This window comes from Manduca sexta, unplaced genomic scaffold, assembly GCF_014839805.1.
Source record: "Manduca sexta isolate Smith_Timp_Sample1 unplaced genomic scaffold, JHU_Msex_v1.0 HiC_scaffold_454, whole genome shotgun sequence".
NCBI classification, from domain to species: domain Eukaryota; kingdom Metazoa; phylum Arthropoda; class Insecta; order Lepidoptera; family Sphingidae; genus Manduca; species Manduca sexta.
The window spans coordinates 687-13,747 of NW_023595247.1; the positions used below are offsets into that span (position 1 = coordinate 687).

Sequence of the window (13,061 nt, forward strand, 5' to 3'; positions counted from 1 at the left end):
CAGTAAGTCGGGGTGATGATGCCCCAGTGAGTCGGGGTGATGATGTCCCAGTGAGTCGGTGTGTTGATGATGACCCAGTGAGTCAGGGTGAGATGCCCCAGTAAGTCGGGGTGATGATGCCCCAGTGAGTCGGGGTGATGATGTCCCAGTGAGTCGGTGTGTTGATGATGACCCAGTGAGTCGGGGTGAGATGCCCCAGTGAGTCGGGGTGAACCTAGTGAGTCGGGGTGAGATGCCTCAGTGAGATCACCAGAACGGTGATGTTGACAAGATAGCGGTGTATGCATTGATTGTACTGCCATAACTAAAAATAGTCAATTACAATATCATCAGTCGGTATTTCCCTTACCAGTATGATTAGCGGTGCACTGCAGCTGGTTGAAGATCCTGTTGGCCTTCCACCACCAGTGGTGTTTTGTTTGAGCGTATTTCGCCTCCCTGTAGTGTCCGTGGAGGTCGGGGTGCAACGCGTTTATGCACTTTAGTTTCATTGCCCTGGAATTATAAAATATAGTGTAAAGTAATAATAGTGTGTGTATTTATGTATGTATTGTTTATCAATTATTTGTTTTTAATTTATTAACTAGCTTTTGCTCGTGACTTCGCCCGTGTGAAGGAGTTTTCCGGGATAAAAGTCCCACTATATATTTTCCCGGGATAGTAGCCTATAAACTTCCCAGGGTCTTAAACTATCTCCATACCAAATTTCGTTTTGTTATACCACGTTTTATGTCACGTCCCTTTCCCGTGGGAACGGGATAAAAAGTATCCTATGTCCATCTCCTGGTTCTTAGCTACCTCTCCACAAATTTTCAGCCAAATCGGTTCATCCGTTCTTGAGTTATAAATAGTGTAACTAACACAACTTTCTCTTATATCTTCTAATATATAAAATTCTCGTGTCACAATGTTTGTCTCCGTACTCCTCCGAAACGGCTTTACCGATTTTAACCAAATTTTGCATGCATATTCAGTAGGTCTGAGAATCGGCTAACATCTATTTTTCATACCCCCTAAGTGTTAAGGGTTGTCCACCCTTAACATTTTTTTTATAATTCTATACAAATTTTTTTTTTTTATTTTTTTTATTATGTCGCATTAAAAAATACATTCAACCCTAAATTTATACCCTTCTATCACCAACCCCTATTTTTTGTAAAAAAAAATGTTAAGGGTGGACAACCCTAGATTAAATAAAATAGATAAAAATTAGATAAAACAAAGTCCCCCGCTGCATCTGTCTGCCTGAACGTGTTAAACTCAAAAACTACCCAACGTATTAAGATAAAATTTGGTATGGAGACAGTTTGAGACCCTGGGAAGAACATAGGCTCCCGGGAAACTACTACTTTTATAACGGAAAACTTTAGCCTGAAAAACTTTATAACGCGGGCGGAGCCGCGGGCAAAAGCTAGTATAGATATAATATAATCCACTGCACTACCCTCTCTTTCTATTTCTGGTTTTTATATCCGTCCCATGGTTGTCTGGAAGACATTGCCTAGAACGATAAGACCGCCATTTGTACATGCGCCTTTTGTCTCTCTTTTCTTCTTTGTATCGTTTTTTTGTGTTTGGTACAATAAGGAGTAAAGAGTAAAATATTTTTTTGACTATCACAAAATTTATGACTATTGCTCGTATTGTGAACTTTTTTATTTTTTAGAGAAATGTTTTTGTTTAAATGTAATTCATGACAATATTTATAACTATTGCTACAATTGTGAAAAAAACATTTTTTTTTTAGTTTTTTTTTTATCATCTCTTAGCAAATATTGAAGATACTCGTGGTCGAAGCGTTTGGAGAAAATAATGATATAAAAAACAGTGCCAAATTCAGTAAAAAAATTTAACTTCAATATTGAAGATGCAGAATTTTTTTTTTCAGATAAAAGGCTGTGTTTTGTTTGTAATATCTAATCCCGGCAAATATTGATAGTAGTTTTTTTTCAGAAAAATAAATATTTTTTTATGCTTAATATCTAAAGATACTAAAAATTCTTTGAATAATAGCAAGCTAAATTATCCCTGAGTACTAAATTAAATTTTTCTTGAGTACAGACTCTTCGACATGCAAAAAAAAACCTATTTAGTATTTTTAATGTTTTATTATTCTATTACATAAGCACACACACAAATATATTCATATAAATGACTTCCAGAGTAATCATTTATTTATTTAATTCCTTCACAACTAACTATATTTAACAAATAAAATCATTGGCGACAGAAGACAAACAAAAACTAGTGTTTGTGTGTGTGCCTATGTGCAAACAAAAAGTGTGTGTGTGTGTGTGTGCGTGTGCGTGCGTGCTTGTGCGCGTGTGTATGTGTGTGTGCGTGTGCGTGCGTGCGTGTGCGCGTGTGTGTGTGTGTGCGTGTGCGTGTGTAATAAACAGAATTTAACTCACTGTTCAAACTTGGCATCTCGGGGGCAGTCGTTGGGATCCATCCCGGGGAACTCGTTGGGGTGCGTTTGTATCGAGTACGGGTAGAATATTTGTATTACCTGCAAATTATACTGGGTATTCAGTATCATAATTGCCTTATAGCTATAAAAGGAAGTCAACAATTGGTGTGGCGTAAATGAAAAAAAGCAAAAAAAAAAAAATTTATTTCTTTTGCCAATACAATAAGTGTCAAAGATAATTTTTTACAAGTATAGTACATCAACCTTACACATATAGCTGAATACCACATATTTAGAAATATAACGACGCAACATAAATGCAAAAAAAACAACTTTGTAACAAATTTTCATTTATATCATTGGAATTTTAGAGGTGCAAAATTATAATCACGATTTGAATGATTTCTTATGTTTATGCGAATGTGAGTCATTGAAATAATACTATTTTACGGATATTATCAGAGTTTTTTATATTATAACAATTGTCTCTCGATATTTCAAAGTCTTTATAATCTTGACTGCCTCGGTGGCGTAGTTGTATTGCATGTCCGGTACAATAGCGCTCTGAGGTCCTGGGTTCGAATCCCGGGTCGGGCAGTGATATTTGGGTTTTTCTGCTCAGTATCAGCCCGGAGTCTGAAATTTGTGCCCGATATGGCGATAGGCTCGCCCCCTATCACATCATGGGACGGAACACACTTGGCGAAAAGTGGGTGTGTTGGTTGCGCCTCTGCATACCCCTTCGGGGATAAATGCGTGATGTTATGTATGTTATGTTATAATCTTCATGGTCAAGAGGGGGAAAACCCAAGGGCACACACCTCTGAGTTTTCTAAAAAATTAAAATATGCGTGTATTCTTTGTGAATTATCGCTTGCTTTAACGGTGAAGGAAACATCGTGAGGAAACCTGCATACCTGATTTCTTTATAGGAATTTTGAATGTGTGAAGTCTACCAATCCACACTACAGCGTGGTGGACTAAGGCCTGATCCCTCTCAGTAGTAGAGGAGGCCCGTGCCCAGCAATGGGACAGTAGATATAAAATACAGGGCTGATGATGATGATGACGAAGAGGGGGATGGGGGGGACCAACAGCTGCAAAGTCTTCGAAACGTCGTCTAAGCAAGACGACAAGAACGTTAAAGCAAGCGATAGTGCACAAAGAAAACATACATCATTTTAGAAAAGTCAGCCAAGTTGTAATTTGAACAAGCGGACATTCGTCCCGGCAGTCCGTTCTACAACCAACTAGGCTATTATTCATGGGTTAAAATGTACTATAAGAAATCGTCTACTCACCTTAGTAAAGTCGATACTCCTGACTAGAGTGTTGATCTCTTCATCATAGTAATCGTGTGAGAACACGAGCAAAGTACGGTCGATGTCGCGCGCCTGCGCTAGCGACACGATCAGGTGACGCAGGTACGTCAGACGTGTGTGTACCTGGAATGGAGATAATAATAAGTAATATAATAATATCAGCCCTGTATTATATACTGTCCCACTGTTGGGCCTCCTCTACTGAGAGGTTAGGCCTTAGTCCACCACGCTGTAGTACGGGCAGACTTCACACATTCAAAATTCCTATAGAGAACTTCTCAGGTATGCAGGTTTCCTCACGATGTTTTCCTTCACCGTTAAAGCAAGCGATGATTCACAAATACACACACAACTTTAAAAGTCAGAGGTGTGTTTGGGTTTTGAACCTGCGGACTTTCGTCTCGGCAGTCCGTTCCACACACAACTAGGCTATCGCCGCTCTTAGTCGGGAACTAATGAATAAAAACCTTATTACTCGGAACAATTATAATGTAGTATTTCTAAACATAATTGTCACACAAAATTGACGTGTCAAATAAATATCTATCAAAAACAACTGATTTTATAAAGTATATTAATTTTATATTATTTATTAATATGAGTGCAGCAGCTATCTTGGTGAGTTATATTTTTTTTATTGCTTTGAATGACGAGACGAGCTGTTCGCCTGATAAGCGATACGATCCATAAACAGTAGAAACACCAACACCTTGAATTACAAATATTTTTTGGTATTCCACTGCGCTCGCCCAGCTGAGACATGAGATGTTAAGTCTCATTATGTCCAGTACACTGGTTACAATGCCCTTCAAACCGGAACACAACAGTGACTACACACTGTTAAGCGGCAGAAATAGACACTGCGGTGGTACCTACCCAGACGGATTCTCACATATGAGAGACCTTCTAACAATGATATCTTATCCCTCATTTAGACACCTGCCGTGTTTATAATCACGAACACGTGTTTATTTAGGTGTATTAATAATATACAGTCATTCGTGCACGAATTATTCGACAATGAATTGAATGAACCCATTCTATCCAAACTTCGGCCACGACCGCCAATCTCAACGGAGATCAACCACGCAGGAGATTATAGTGCAAGTAGTAAGGGATTCACCGATACCCGAGCACCTGCGAAGCCACCCCGCGCCCCCAGCCACGGGGGATCCGCGGCCTGCTCCAGGGCCGGGCCACCATACTATCCGCGAATTAAATTGATATCAACCGCGAATTAAAATAATACCGACCGCGAATTAAAATAATACCGACCGCGAATTAAAATGATATCAACCGCGAATTAAAATAATACCGACCGCGAATTAAAATGATAGCGCCCGCGAATTAAAATTATACCGCCCGCGAATTATAATTGTTATCGGCCGCGACTTTCAATGATACCGTCCGCGGATTACTCTTGTACCGCCCGCATGTTACGTCGAAGTTTACCGTGGATTTCATTACCAACGTACGCGGATTGCATTTATATCACCCGCGAATGGAGTGATGCATTAACTTTACTCATGCTCTACGGCTCATTTTCAAGCTTGGACCTGTTCCCTTTGTTTCCTTATGCTTTTGTCTTTCTACTTTCTATCAGCGATCCTTTTTTATTGAAAAACGCTAAGGTCTTTGTATCGTATTTCTACTTAATAACCGTTTACAATTACTCAATACTGACCCTTTACACATTATGGCCATTGTTTGTGAAAGATAAATCAATCAATTGTTTGTCATACATAATACATTACCCAAATTCTAGGTACAAAACCTTTGCATCCACTCATTGTTGCCACGGGTGGTAACTATATTTTATCAATGATTTACTACTTCTCTATTATTTTTAACAATAGGTCTCGTCTCTATTATTCCCATTTCCGAATAATACCTATTCAATATAAAATTTATGGTGAAAGTTGGAAACATGTTTAGTCTTGTCTGTAAGGAAACAATACTCGCTCTCCATATAAAAGACCGACTCAAAATCACATGGTATCGTATTCCACTCTGTGCTCTGTTCCAAGCGAGATCTCCAGTTAAGTGTAATAGTGAAGTGTTAAAATAGTGAAACTGTTATAAAAATGAATGTAAGTACCTTTTTATACTTTGACCTAACGTTGTTATAACCAACTAGATGTTTAATTAATTGTTTATTATATGTGTTGTCCACGAGGTTAATACATTTTAGCTGTCTTCGATCTCTTATTAATTTATCATTGTTATTAACTTGTACATTTATACTTAGCATACCTATACGTATTTATCACATACTACTTACTTAACTGATAACTAAAACATTTTTATTAATTTTTATTACAGTTTTCTGAAAATACTTTCAAGAGTTATTATTACGCTGATGAAAACGACGAACCTAGTGACGAAGAAGGGACCCTCGCAGCCAAAGTCAAAAAGGCGATCATAGCCAATAAAAGATCGAACGAATTTAACAACATCGATGACTTTTTCGAAAAACCAAAGAAGAAAAAGACGAATACGAAAAAGTCATCCAGTGTTGGTCGATCGACGAGTGGTGGTGGCATTTCGTACATCAAATCTAACAGCGACGACGGCACACATGCATCACACCTGATTAAAATTGAAATTTACGACGTTAATAAAATAAAAAATATTGCAACGATGGAACAGTGGAAACACGCTGAAGTGCGACTTAAATATTACGCAGAAAGTGACTGTGATAAGAACCTGCAAACCGTAAAGGACACCATATACAATATTACTAAACAGTTGGCTAGTAAGGACGATTGTGTTAAATATACAATAGATACAGACAAATGAAAAAAGTGTCAGTGTGTAGTGCCAGTGCATAAACTTTTTTTTTTTTATAACTTAATAACTTTGAAATGTTCTTCGTGTGAAAAAAATAATTGATTTCATTTAGATATTATACTTTGTTCTAAGAAACCTATCATTGTATTTTTTGCGATTGCTAGACTTAAATATTTTAATAATTTAGATTGTATTGTAAAAACAGTGTTTTTAAGTTACTCATCTATTTGCATTTTGAACTCTTTGTGCTAGTGCTAAGTATAATTATTGTAAATACTTATGATTCTTTTTAATATTTGTCAAGTCAAGTCAAGCTTACGATTGTAAGGTAATTGGGAACCGTTAAAACATGTTTGGAACTAATTATATTTTTGTATTAGTTTATTAGTATAGAATAAATAAAAATAACAAAACATTGTGTCTTCAATATTATTTATTTAATTTAAAACATTATTAAATAAACCATTTAATAACACATCATTATATATAGTATTGGCACCAAATAATTGTTGAAAATCTTTGAGACTCCTACCATAGTATTTATAATACAAATACATTATACAGTACTCTCCACACACAATAGTAAAATCATTTTGAATTCGATCTGTATTGTAATTCCACATTCTAGAATTTCTCGCTAAAAACATTCGGTGGTATCCTTGAGGTGGTCGACCATATGAGTCAAAATATTGTCCAAATCCATTCTTATCTATGTGTATGGCAACCCAATGAGAACCTGGTTTATTATCAGGATCTAAGTTACTTACTATGTATGCAGGAGTTACAACATATATCGGTAAACGATTGGCTGCATACACATTATATTCAATGCATGGATCAATTTTTTTCAAGTAATTCTGTATTTCTATTGTATTCATTTTATTTACTAAATTGTTGCACAATCTTATCAGGTTGAACGACAAAGTGGTAATATCATCAATATGGTTAACAATAACCTGTTATGGTTCTCTTTATTGAAAGACAGATATTTTTGTGGGGTTGCAAGGATTAAATTACAAAAAAAATATTATATGATGTAATCATTTTATTGAGCAATTTAAAATACTTAATCTATAAACAATTTTTATTTTCTTAACTGCTATAATCTACTGAAATATTACGGTTTTATCTATTTCAATAACATTATCAAACTCTGCATAAACAATACAGTTAATAGTTTGCGTCAAAGCTGTTTCAAAACGAACTTCCAATCTTACACTACCATGTTTTATAAGATTCCAGTGACTGGAAGAGTTTGCTGATAAATCAGGTGTCAAATCAAACGCTAACATACAATACCCTTTGGCATATTGTTCTCGAGATATTCCATTACCTTCATTAAGAAAATGTATACCTGTACCGGAAAACAACGTATGATATACCGAAGTATAAATATTGCTGTCGAATGAGGGTTGTAAAGCTTTTGATGGTATTTGTTGACCATCTATATATAAACAAAAGTATTAATATCATAATTTTCAAAGTTGAATGGGTTTTAGTGAGATTTCCATTAAAAGCAGCGTTATTCACAAATCCAACTATACACCTTTTAGGTACTTGTCCTAAGAAAATATTATCAAGAGTTTTTCCTTGAACACCTGATGGTATTGTTAAAACTTTAACTTCAGCTCGAGTGATAGGGTATTTAGCTGTGGTAGATGCCAAAACCTTCTGGTGTGCAAGTAACACGCTTGGATTGATTCGTGCTCTACGAATAATTAAAGTTGCATCCGTAATGGATACCTTCAATTTAAGGTCAACTGAAGAGGCCATAAGATTGAAATTTTCTCTAGAACGAACTAACTTAACACACATATCAACACCGTTAATCAAAAATTTTTCTTGATTGAATAAATCACCATGTAAATGACCAATCATTTCAATTTCTTTACTTTCACCGGCTAACTCTTGTCTTTTGATAAATCCTTTATTACCATCAGTCGTGGAATCCATGTTGCCAGCTGTATCTTCGTACCATAAACCACAGGTGAGGTGAGAGTTTTTAGCCGCAGGAGCATAATTCAACAAGTTTTCTATATAAGCGCGATAAGCATAGGTGTTATTGGGTGGCGACACAAGTTTTTGATTCAAGTATACATCAAGTTGACTGAAGAGTGAGTGTAACCAATTATTCACAGGAGCAACAACTGTAGACGTCACTAGTTTAGTGTTATCTTGATTCAATATTTTAGCTTTTAAGTGAATTAATGTATGAGAAAGATCTATGTAGTCATCGCCTGCTCCGGGAACTTGAAATTCTATTGGACCATCGTCCGCTAGTGACGAAATTGGCTTATAATGAATCCAAATCCCACTTTCAATGCTAGTTTGTGTAGATGGTAATGCAAACAAATCTAATTCAGACTTAATGCATTCACAGGAATGACTGTGTAAAAAGACATTATGATTAATTGTTAGAAAATATATCTTTGATCTGTTTTGAAGTAATTTTCGATTTTTAGAGCTTTCACTTTCGCAGTCAACGATGGAATGACTCCTGGTAGACCTTTTTCGTTTTGTTATATAGCCCGATCCGGACATATTAATTCTATCATTTTTTCGTCTGCTTTTCGTTTCAAGTTTGAACCAGCTTCTTTAAGACGTGTTTTTATTGAATCCTCCATAGGTCGCGCACTAACCATATCTGTCAATAGGCCAACACCAGCACTCAATGCCTCTTTACCAACAGCACGAACTCCACTGGATAGTAATGGTAAAACTGACCTAAATAAACCCCCAAGGAAACTTCCGATTCCATGTCCCTTTTGATATGATGCTCCTTTGTATACCACTCCTATACCTGACCCAGCTTGATGAGAGTAATAGCGTTCATATGGGCATGTCATATTGTGGAATTCAGAATGCATTATAATTTTTTGAAGTGTAGTTTAACACACACTGTTCCAAATTGGAATGGTATCTTTTGTCCAGTGCTTGACCTTATATCTATTTCAATGGTATCGAATTCCCTTCGCATGACGGGTAAATAATGCGGAGGTGAAAATACATGCATTTTATTGGCTCCATAGATGTATTTTGAAGGATCTAATGGTATGATTCTTAGAAGAGGAGTCATTACGTCACCCACAATTTGAGGTTCAACTATATCACAATAAACGAAAAGTTGAGATGGTAAGCCTAAATGTAAATTAGCTGGACATTTAGCAAAATTCTTTTCAACAAGGTTTCTGTTTGGTTCAAATCCCAGCTGTAAACCCAATTTAGGAGATAATGTTACAGACTTTATCATTTCATCTAATACAGTAACAGACACAAATTTGGAAATATTATCATAGCGGAATTTGATTTTTCTCTTATATTATTTAATGCTGATAAAATATGGTTAATATTATCATAATTTGTGGCAGGTATGTGAGTTTTATAATATACTGTGGATGGTTTGTCTTCATTAGGCATTGTCATTACTTTGGTAATGTAAACAATATTCTCATGGTCTTGAACAGTAAACATTGTACACGGATATTGAAACTCAACGATTCCCTACACACCACTCTCCTTCCAATATTATAGGTTTGGGTAATTTTGTTGAAAAAATTGATGTTTTGTTTTCAGGAAAATATTCCATGGAACTATTGCTAAGTAAAGTTAAATAAAAATCTTTATTCATATTTGTTTCAAACTAGACGCTAAAATCCAACTATTAAATTTGTTCGGATAACCTTTCCACTTAACTAACACTTGTTGTCTGTTGCCAGAATAGCGAGAGCGAATTATTTTATCTATCTTATGTTCGATGGTGGGGTCATAAATAACTTTTGTAATTCTCGGTCATAAAAGTTCCTACTATTTCTTCTCCATCTAAATCTTTAATAGTATAAACTGGCCACGGAGTTCGTTCTATTATAGAAGAAATCACAAATATTTCATCACTCCAATTAGATTCATAACCTTTTTGAAATATATGTTTATATTTCGTTATTCTTACATGATCCCCCACATTGAACGTAGGTAACATAATTTTAGCAGGTTTTTCAGATTTTTCATACAAATTAGTCCAAACTGTCATTATATTATTAGAATTAACATCTGAAGGACACATTTTGATACTAGAATGAAAACTGTAATTGTAGGAGTGTATCAAATCCTGCAAAATGTCAATATATTTATGAGTATTCTTATGTGTGAAATAACGCCACATCTTCATTTTAAGCGTTCTTTGAAATCTTTCTACAATACTTGCTTTGATATCGGGATTGTTTGTTGTATAATAATTAATATTTTTTGTTTTGAAGTATCTTTGTACATCTTTTGAAACAAATTCAGTGCCTTTGTCAGATTGTATGTGAGTAGGTGTTGTGTCAGCTTCTTCAAATATACTTTCGAAACACTTTTTGATTGTATCTGAATTTTTCTTTTTCAAGGGCCTAGCATATGCATATTTGCTGAAAACGTCAATAACACAAAGAATGTAGTTATAACCTTTATTTTCTTTAGAATAAGTTCGCATATCACTTAAGTCAGCTTGCCATAGTTCATTTAGGTTAGATAAAATGTATTTATTTCGTGGGAATTTTCTATGTACAGGCTTGTGGAGAGTATATGTTTCTTGGGTTCGCAACCAATTTTTAACGTCGTCCTTTTCATTTTACCTTTCATGGCTCTTGATAATTTGTCAATACAACTGTATCCAGCTGGATGTGATACATCATAATAAATTTGATTTAATTTTAATAAGGGGTCCATTTTTCCCAGTCTATCTTTTTCTTAATTTTATTTGTGTGTTTATCTTCACTTTTTGGTGTAAAATATTCCTCTGGCTTCGTTGGAAACTGTTCTTCGATGTCCTTCTGAAGTTGAGTTATATAGTCACGTCTTTTCGGATTTCCTATATAAGTTAACGGTATTTTTTAAATCCTTTAACGCTTCAGCAAATTTTTTCCAACCAATTGGGTCGTTGTTTTTTAATGGCCTCAGTATGTCGCTTACTAAATCGATAATATTACTACCAGGAATTATTTCATTATCTACAATGACTGTGCCATCGTCATTCCAAAATATTTTGTTTTTATGTAGTGACACCGAATTCAATAACAACTCACCCTTTTTTACATAAGTTTTTGGTATCAAACTAAGAATATGTTTTTGTGTGAAAGAAGATTTTTTTTCAATTGCAGAACTTTGTCGCTTCTCTTCTTCACTCAATGTCTGACTGGCAACTAGATCTTTATTCTTGATATCATTAGTTATATTAAATTTTTTCCAACTTTCGCCGGTGGGATCGTTGCTATCAACATTGGAAGTAATTATAGGAAGTTCAATCGGTCGACGATCTTCTTCCATGAAATGAAGATATCTTTGTAAAACTTGTAAGTACAATTTACACTTTTTTCGATCATCCATCTTACTATTCAGTATATTTTCCATTTCACTATCCAAACGAGAGGTAGGGTTTTCATTTTTCTTTTGATTCAATTTATCTATTAAACTTTGTTCAACCAGCAACATTTTCTTTGCATGTTCCATTTTAAACTAGTCCGCTTATTAATCCACTCAAAATAGAACCCAATATAATCGGTAGAAAAGCGCCACCTTCTTGAACTATTATATTCTTTCTAATTTTATTTGTACCTTTACGTACCAATTTTCGAAGTAGATTTTTATACTTTTTAGTTTATTTTTGATTTTGCTCAAGTTTTACATTTCCTTGTAGAACATTATGAATACATTCACAAATAAAATTAATTTCGTTTTCGTTACAGGCTTTTAAAAGAGCTTGTTGATGTTTTGGTTTGAGTTTATAAAGAGCGCTTAACAAATCCTTATGCGTCTTGAGACGTCGATCCATCATTTGTAAATGAGAGATATCTGTTGACTCTTGAGATATTTAAACTCTTTTGTAGGGATGTACACTACACAATGACCATCAAATGGAAATATTTTAGATTTAATTCTACACATATCATTAGTGTCTTGTTTCAGATCTATCATCAAATAACCATGTGCTTCTTTAGTAGCATCCCTATAGGAGTCTTCGATGAATTTACTATTTTCTGGCGATACTTGTCGTGCTAAGTAACGGATTTGAGTCTTATCACGTGGGTTTTTAAAATAAATGATATAGCTTGAATTCAAAGAAATGTCTCTTTGACCTTTACCCTGATGAAATAAATTTTGAGTAATGTAAAAAACACTTAAGTTCCTATGGTGACTGCCTTTAGTAAATATGTCAACAATGCGACCATCTGATTCCCTCATGAGATCGTCCGATGATAATAAAGGTTAGCTTCCTTTCCATCAAACATATTCATATCTGGTATACCTTGATAATAATTTACATCCGGTAAATTATATAAAGATTACATTCATCAAAAACACCAAGTTATTTGATGGAAATTAATGTTGCATACATCATTAATATATTTAATAAAGTGTGTAACAAATTGTGACTTTCCACACCCTCGGACCTGCGACTATGGCAGTAAAAGGATGATAAAATGGAACATTTTAAACACGTGTGTAAACTCGAAAAGAGCTCACGAATAAATACAACAAGGAGTTAGATTAAATGCTTTTATATT

General features: G+C 34.9%; 1 long non-coding RNA gene across 1 annotated transcript; it reads right to left on the reverse strand.

Moving 5' to 3' along the window:
* Positions 1-335: 335 nt before the first annotated feature.
* Positions 336-3,858, reverse strand: LOC119193378. Its single transcript, XR_005113938.1, has 3 exons — positions 3,712-3,858; positions 2,412-2,509; positions 336-495 (listed from the first exon to the last, which is right to left on the reverse strand). It is a non-coding gene; the product is annotated as an uncharacterized LOC119193378 (long non-coding RNA).
* Between the last annotated feature and the right edge of the window lie 9,203 nt (positions 3,859-13,061).